At 38.9% G+C, this 8,917-nt stretch overlaps 1 protein-coding gene across 6 annotated transcripts in view; it reads right to left on the reverse strand.

Annotated features, from left to right (window-relative positions):
- The window catches only part of LOC106871754 (zinc finger protein 26), a 34,080-nt gene that overhangs the window by 12,538 nt on the left and 12,625 nt on the right, over positions 1–8,917 (reverse strand). The window lies entirely within an intron of this gene.

Raw genomic sequence — 8,917 nt, forward strand, 5'->3', positions numbered from 1 at the left:
CTAAAAGCAATGAAGTTGCCAGTAGAGGTAACAGTTCTAAAAGCAATGAAGTTGCCAGTAGAGGTAACAGTTCTAAAAGCAAAGTCCTATTCCATAGGATAAAAAACAAAGTCAATTTTGATAGAACTTGAATTCAGAATGTACAGACAGACAAAATGCCACTAAGCATTTTGCCAGCTCACTGCCTAACCTAAATTAATATTGAATCCAATAGTACATATGTATGTATATTATTTTGGGATTTTGTTGGTGGTTGTTTTTCTTTTTTAATATTCAGTGAAAAGTATTTTGTTGCTGGTGTTAACAAGTTATACTAATAGTCTATTAAGTTATACTAGTATTATATAAGGTTATATTCATATTATACTAGCATTTCAAGTGAAGGGTTACATCATGCTAAATCAGTTGAGACTGAAATTTCTTCTGACTCAACTTAAAGTTGAAGGAGTTTACAACATCCATTTTCCTCCAACTTCTATTTTAGTCAAACCTTAGTAGCTTCATTCTACAGAAGTTGAATTTTACTTACGTTATCTAATATACAAACAAAACTCTCTTGAATATACAGAAGTTCTTTCAAATATCTTTTAGCTACAGATAGCCATGACTTTTGAACAAGCACAAACCTTGCCCATAGTAAACTTATAATATTTTCCAACATTTCTAGTTATTTGTCAAAATAATGTTAATTCAACATCATTTTTACATTCACTTCTCCCATTTCATGTCCTATCATTTGTTCCATTCTTATGTCATTTCTTTTGTGATTTCAACATCCTGAGATCAACTTTCGCCACTTCTGCCCATATCTCCCTTCATCTTCCTCTTGCACTGGCTCTTTCCACATGGATCTCCTGGTACCTCTTTACCCAATTACCATCATCCCCATGTATTGACTCTCTTGCAAAACATCCAGTTCATTTTATACCTTGTTTTGCTCTCAGTCCATTGTCCATGCACACTAACATTACACATCCAATGGAGAACGCTAGTTTCATTTCTTTCCTACTTTTGTATATCCTCGACATTCAGTATCTATGTCTCACTACCATGCATTATTATAGTTCATATACAGTCATTGTACAATCTACCCTTTGCACAAACAGAGAATCCCCTAGTGTCAGCAGAGGAAATAGCTCTCTGAATTTTTACCATCCTGTTCTTATTTTGATTACTATGATTTCAGAGTAGCCTCCACCACTGTTAATTGCATTGCATAGTTAACAGAAGCTTTCAACTACTTCTATAGAACTTTTTGAACATTGTAAAGAGTATATTTTATGGTTATCTTTGAGAGAAAAATTAAAATGAAGATTTAAAGCTTGGAACTAGTCAAAGAGTGATATGGCAGAGATCTTCAGAAATGAAATAATCATAACTCTAATGTAGGAACTCAATGTTGGTAATATAGCCAATACAAATGTCACAGTCTCCCAAATGAAGTGATAGTTTACTCTTCAAATGCAAATAAAACTACATATGTAGCCTTATCTGAGACAATGTCCTCTCAAATGCTACAGTCATAATATACATACCTACACAGCTTGGTCATGGGTTTAAGTAGTGAAACAACCCATCACACAAATTTATATGAAACAAAATGGGTTTAAGTAGTGAAACAACCCATCACACAAATTTATATGAAACAAAAATGTTCAGATGTTGGTTAACTGTGTAACTAGGAATGATATAAACCATGCTGATCTGAAAATAATAGGTTTGCTGAATAACAATGAATCTCAAAGCAAACTTCTCACTAATTTTCTTTTGCCACCTGCCTTTCTCTTTTGCAAAGATTATGATACAGTGACAGCAGATATAGATATACAGAAGGCAACCTTAGCAGCGGAAGTTCAACAAAAATCATAACCATACTTATCACAATGGTTTATTCTATAAAAGATCAAAGTATCAAAAAAGGTCCTTCCTAAGTCAAAGTCTCGTAAAGTCAGTTTCCTGCATTCTGTGACATATATATTCCCCACCTGGATGAGACATCAGTTTGTTACAGGGATATTCGTTTTCATTAACTGAGTGGGCTGGAGCAACATGAAATGAAGTGTTTCGCTCAGGAACACAGCACATTGCCCAGTACAGGAATTGAAATCACATTCTTATGCTTATGAGTGCAATCCCCTAACCACTAAGTCGTGTGTCTCCTAGAAATGGTAGTCAGCCATAAAACAAAATCCAAGATGCAGTACAACAAATTATGCAATAAAACCATAGATACATGATGATGTCAAAAAAAAAAAAAACACCCAGTGATCTTTGTAAAGATTGGAATTTGGAAGGGCATCAAGCTGTAGAAACCTTACCAAAGCAGACATTGGAGACCAACACAACCCTCAAGCTAAGCAAATCCTGTCGAACTGTCCAACCCATGTCAACAAAGAACAGATATTAAATTATGATGATGATGATAAAATACTGAGCCTGTGTTGTACACACTAAATATGGTAATGGTGTGAATTATACATAAAGATTATCAATTAATCGCGCCAATTCTTTTATTAAATTCATCAGTTTCAGCTTTGTTGATGTTAATGTGGAAACAAGGAAAGTGGCAGCAGGGGCAGTAGCAGCAGTAGTGTGTAGGCAAATAGTTGTTTTAAGATTGCAGTAAGATGGAAATACTGTGTAAAGAAGATAGATATAAACAGTAGGACGAGTTGAGACTGCAAGAGAAGCTGAATATTACTGGTAGCAGAGAGACAAGTTGTGGTTGCTGTTGTTGTTGTTGTTATTGCTTAGCCCCAGGGTTGTCCTGATCAAGTTGACCTATGATCAATGGCACTCCTGTGAAGACTATCCTGTCTTATTCCCAGACATTATATTTATGCAATGTAGTCCAACATATATTAAATATACAATGTCCTTCTTTTCTTTTTAAGATGGTAGGGTGTGAATTAAGAGAGATTTGGGTGCTATTTATTTCTTTACTGCCCACAAGGGGCTAAATATAGAGGGGACAAACAAGGACAGACAAAGGGATTAAGTCGATTACATCGACCCCAGTGCGTAACTGGTACTTAATTTATCGACCTCGAAAGGATGAAAGGGAAAGTCGACCTCGACGGAATTTGAACTCAGGATGTAACAGCAGATGAAATACCATTAAGCATTTCGCCCAGCGTGCTAACATTTCTGCCAGCTCACCGCCTTTGGGTGCTATTTCTAACAAGTTGAGCAAATACTTAGAAGCATTCTTGTGTGGCTCATAGGGTGTGAGATAATACCAATTAGGTTTGTGAGAGGAAATATCATAGTAACTCAAGATTCCGTTTATAGTCCTCATATATAAAACTCCTTGCAAGTCATCTAGACTCCTAAGGCCAGTTGCTCAGTTTATGTGGCTTATATATTCCTCTCTGGACAGGACACCAGTCCATAGCAGGATTACTCATTTTTGCCAGCTGAGTGGACCAGAGCAATGTGAAATGAAGTGTTTTGCTCAAGAACATAATGCATTGCCTGCTCCAGGAATCAAAACCAAAATCTTATAATCATGAGTCCAACACCCTGACCACTAGGCTGCATACCTCCACTAGTCCACATATATACCCATAAGAAGTAGAAAGAATTGTTTTATGATAACAAATGAGAAACAACTAAGGCAAAAAAGACTTGCAATATTTGGTGGGGAGTTTACTCTGCAAAGCTCTGGCTGAGTTACAGGTCTAGCAAAGAGGAAGAACACAGATTCAACCACAAAAAGGGCTGAGAGGGCCCCTAGATGGATCTGAATAAAGGGGACAGACCAATGGTTGGCTGCTACAGGGATGCATACTGGGATATGATCAACCCTGGCTGGATCATCTGGGTGAGGGGTCAAATGTTGAAAGAGCTGAAACTCCCTAAACAGTTAAAAATTTTGCCAAGTTCAACTTTGCCTTTCATCCTTTCAGGGTCAATGAAATAAATATCAGTTGATGTAATTGATTAGTCCCCACCCACCAAATTTCAGGCTTTGTGCACATAGGAGAAAGGATAACAGTCATGAATTCAAGTAATATTTTCATTTGTAATGCTAGCTTCAGAATACAACCTATACAAGTGTCATCCAGTCTGGAAGGATAAAGAAATCAGAGTCATTTCTTATAAATTATTGCCACCATTCTTCGCCATGAGAGAAAAACTGGTAATCAAATATACAAATATCCTATTATAAGCACAAGGCCTGAAATTTGGTGGAAGGGAGGGAGCTAGTCAATTACATCAACCCCAGTATGTAACTGGTACTTGTTTCCTCGACCCTGAAAGGATGAAAGGCAATGCTGAACTCAGTAAAATTATAACTCAGAATGTAAAAACAGATGAAATGATGCTAAGCATTTTGTCTGACATGCTAATGATTCTGCTTGCTCACCATCTTCATCATCGTTTAATGTCTGCTTTCCATGCTGGCATGGGTTGGATGATTTGACTGAGGACTGGCAAACCAGATGGCTGCACCAGGCTCCAATCTGATCTGGCAGAGTTTCTACAGCTAGATGCCCTTCCTAATGCCAACCACTCCGAGAGTGTAGTGGGTGCTTTTATGTGCCACCGGCACGAAGGCCAGTCAGACAGTACTTGGCAATGGCCACGCTCAAATGGTGTTTTTTACGTGCCACCGGCACAGGAGCCAGTCCAGCGGAACTGGCAACAACCTCACTCGAATATTTTTTCACGTGCCACCATCACCATCTTCATCAAATATACAAATATACAGACAAATGTGTTTACATATAGAAATAGAGACACATGTGAATAATTCATTAAATGCTTGCATTTACAAACTGGAGAAAAATGTACTCAATTTATAGATTTTATTTTGAAGTTGGAAGATAAGATACACCCACTAGCATCATATTTATGATCTTCAGTAACAAGATGATCACAAATGTGAAACTGCAAGAACCTGAAGGAATTTTGGCATCAAAATAATACTCATATATGTGTATACTCTCTCCAAATGTTGGTATTTTGGTTATGATAAAGCAATTTTGCACGTCTTTTACATACTGGTTACAGTTAGTATAAGGGAGGTAATCCTTTCTTCAGGTGACATTAACATCAGAGATGCTTTGCACATGTAGAAACTGCAGGAGCTACTCAGAGGTTTGGAAAATTCTTCTAAATCCACCTCAATGCTAGTAATCCTTCAATATTATCAACAGGTATCTCAGGGTCACAAGTGTTTTGCCTTTAGCCTGTACACATTACCTGAGTAGGGCAGCAAGAACTGATCTAGTCTTCACCTGCAGAAAGATTCTAATTGCGGTCTCTAATCAGCCATAACCACCTTGAGTTGGTTTCAGCTGCTGTGCCTATCTCCTTCATGACTCTCTTCAGCTGCCTGGGTTCCAGACCAATCTTCTGCAGGAAATAGTAGACTGGTCGACCTGGAAAACTGCAGTAGGTGAATTCCATGGAGAATGAGGTTGCATGCCATTGCTTAACAAGGGGGAAAAAATATTCACTTCACACTGTAAGGTGGTGGCATTAGGAAGGGCATTCAATTATTAAAAAAACATGTCAACTGAGACTGGGGCTCAGTACAACCCTGTGGCTTGCCAGATCCTGTAAAACTGTCCAACCCATGCCAGCATGGAAAACGGATGGTAAATGATATATATCATCATCATCATCATTTAATGTCCGTTGTCCATGCCGGCATGGGTTGGACGGTTTGACCAGGGCTGACAAGCTAGAAGGCTGTACCAGACTCCAGTCTGATTTGGCATGGTTTCTATAGCTGGATGCCTTTACTAATACCAACTACCCCGAGAGTGTAATGGGTGCTTTTACATGCCACCAGCATGGGTGCCATTTGCATGACACTAGTATCTGCCATGATAGTGATTTCACTTGGCTTGATGGGTCTTCTTCTCAAGCACAACACAATACCAAAGGTCTCAGTCATTGCCTCCATGAAGCCCAATGCTCAAAAGGGGCTTTTCACATACCACCGGCATGGATGCCAGTTACATGACACCAGCATCAGCCAGGACTACAATTTCACTTGACTTGACGGGTCTTCTAAAGCACAGCATATCATCAAAGGTCTCAGTCACTAGTCATTGCCTCCGTGAGGCCCAAAGTTCGAAGATCATGCTTCACCACTTCGTCCCATGACTTCCTGGGTCTATCTCTACCACAGGTTCCCTCCACAGTTAGAGATCAGCACTTCTTTACACAGCTGTCCTCGTCCATATGCATCACATGACCATACCAGCACAATTGTCTCTTGTACATCACACACAACGCCTCTAATGCCCAACTTTTCTCTCAAGATGCTTTCACTGTCAAACATGCACATTGATGCAGCACATCCAGCGAAGCATACTGGCTTCATTTCTTTCAAGCCTACGCATGCCCTCAGCTGTCACAGCCCATGTTCCACTGCCATGTAGCATAGCTGTTCACACACAGGCACCATACAATCTGCTTTTCACTCTGAGGAAGAGGCCCTTTGTTGCCAGCAGAGGTAGGAGCTCTCTGAACTTTGCCCAGCTTAATCTTATTCTCACAGCAACGCTCTCGGAGCACCCACCATCGTTACTAACTCAGTCACCTAGATAATGGAAGCTATTTACTACCTCTCGCTTACCTCTCTGGCAGTTGATGGAGTCTATTTTCTGTACATTTTCAGTGTTTATTGTACCTATGCATCTTCCACACACACACAAAAAAAAAAAGAAAATCTCTGACATGTCAATTTATTGGACCACAAATGACTCCTAGCTCCTTAGATACCATTGACTTTGCTCAACTTCTCAATTTAAAGTGTCACTACTCCCAAACACTCACCTATGGTCATGAATCTTGAGTAATGACCAAAAGAGTATAATCAGGAATGCAAGTGGCAGAAATGGCATTCCTCCAAAGGATCTCTGAAATAATGTTACTCAACATGGTGCAGCATAACTCACAGATCAAGGAATCTCTCCAAGTCGAGATGCCGCTTCTACACTGACAGGTCACCGATCTGATACTATGGACATGTGATTAGAATGTGATAGTAAAGAATTGAAAGACAGATTCTTCAAGCTAAGCCAACTGGAAGGTGACCAGGGACAGACCAAGAACAAGATGGTTGGATGGTTGGAAATCCAGCAAGAAAGTCTAATGACAGCTGCATCTGATAGAACTATATGGAGAAGGAGCCTGAGAACTCTACTCCCATGACCCTACCAAGAATAGCAAGTAATCAAGATGGATGGATTATATTCATTGAAAGCATGCAACATACATGAACAAAGTGAAACATCAAGTTACTCTCTAGCATCCTAACCTGTTAAAGGTTGAATTTAAAGATTATAACTATGCCATTGTGGATTTCTTTTAAAATTATTTATAAAATTTACAAAGAATTAAGCATAAGACAAAACATACAAAACTGAAAAAAAAAGACGATGTGTTTATCAAAAGGCTGTAAAGTAAAAGGGTATAAAAAAAATGACTAAAACAATTTAATAAAAGAAAATCAAGAACATCTTTTTTCACAAGTTCAGAAATCTAAAGTATAGCAAAGTTAAAACTAAAAGATAGGACAACTAAAAAAAAGCTTCACCATCATCATTATCATTAATTGTCTGTTTTCCATGCTGGCATGGGTTGGACGGTTTGACAGGAGCTAGCAAGCCAGAGTGTTGTACCGGGCTCCAGTTGTCTGTTTTGACATGGTTTCTATGGCTGGATGCCCTTCAATTTACAGAATATACTGGATGCTTTTTATGTGGTGCCAGCATGATCTTAAAATAAATAAAATTCAATTACATATGTACTTTCCTTTTTCGAGATTAGTTTTTTAGTATCAGAGAGAATCTGACTGCATTGAAGATAATCAGATAACTAGGCTTGACTGACAATATTTTGGGATTTTAGATTTGTTGTCTCCTGAAGTTCAATAGAAGTATCGAAATCTCAGTAGACATGGAAAATTGTATGTATGTATAAATATATGCGATGGAAGTCACATGTAGTCCAAAAAAGACGGTTCTGCAATTCCTTGATGAACAACCTGACAAATGATTTGTCAATAGTGATCAAGTGTACGTTACCTCACTCACTCCCTCCATCGAATCAACTTTGCCTAAACAGGTTCACAGGGTAACCCACACGTCATGTATCAAAGAGCAGTGTGAGATGAAGAGCTTTGCAGAAGAACACAATGCACCACCCAGTTCAGAAGCTGAAACCATGATCTTGCAATCAGGAATGCAGCACCCTAACCACATGGCCATGCAATGTCATGTATGTACACATGAACATACGTATATGTATATGCACACCAACCAGTAAATGACTGTGTGTGTGTGTGTGTGTGTGTGCGTGCATGCATGTGTGCGTGTGTGTGTCTGTGTGGTCTTCAGAGGTATGGCAAGTGATTTGGTATGAGGCTATGTTGAAACTGAGACACTATCAGCCAAGAAGTCACATAGCCATTCAAAACCCCACAAAAATTGTTAACTTCACTGAAACATTTATTACTTGGTGCCAAAATTTTCATGGCACACATTGAGACATGGTCATTTGCATAGTTCCATTGAAAATGGTTTGAGACAAGGCCATGTATGTATGTGGCTATGTATGTATATATATATGGGAGAATATACAAAAAATAACAACAGACGAGGACAGGTGGTGTAAATAACAAAAGTATATATTAGTATGACGCTCGGGAATACGGAAAGTCTTTGACGTTTCGAGCTACGCTCTTCAACAGAAAGAATACGGAGACAAGGAGAAAAACACGGAGAAAAAAAATTGAATAGTGTTCAGTCAACGGTCAATCATAATAATGGCCGATCATAACAATGACTGACCGGAAGTTAGAAATTCTTATTTCAGGAGAGCTAAGAAAGGGGGAGATAACAAACGGTGATCGGGAACGAGGGGCTGTGTGTGGGAGGTAGACTGCTGGTGATCT

This window comes from Octopus bimaculoides, chromosome 5 (genome assembly GCF_001194135.2).
Source record: "Octopus bimaculoides isolate UCB-OBI-ISO-001 chromosome 5, ASM119413v2, whole genome shotgun sequence".
Taxonomy (NCBI): Eukaryota; Metazoa; Mollusca; class Cephalopoda; order Octopoda; family Octopodidae; genus Octopus; species Octopus bimaculoides.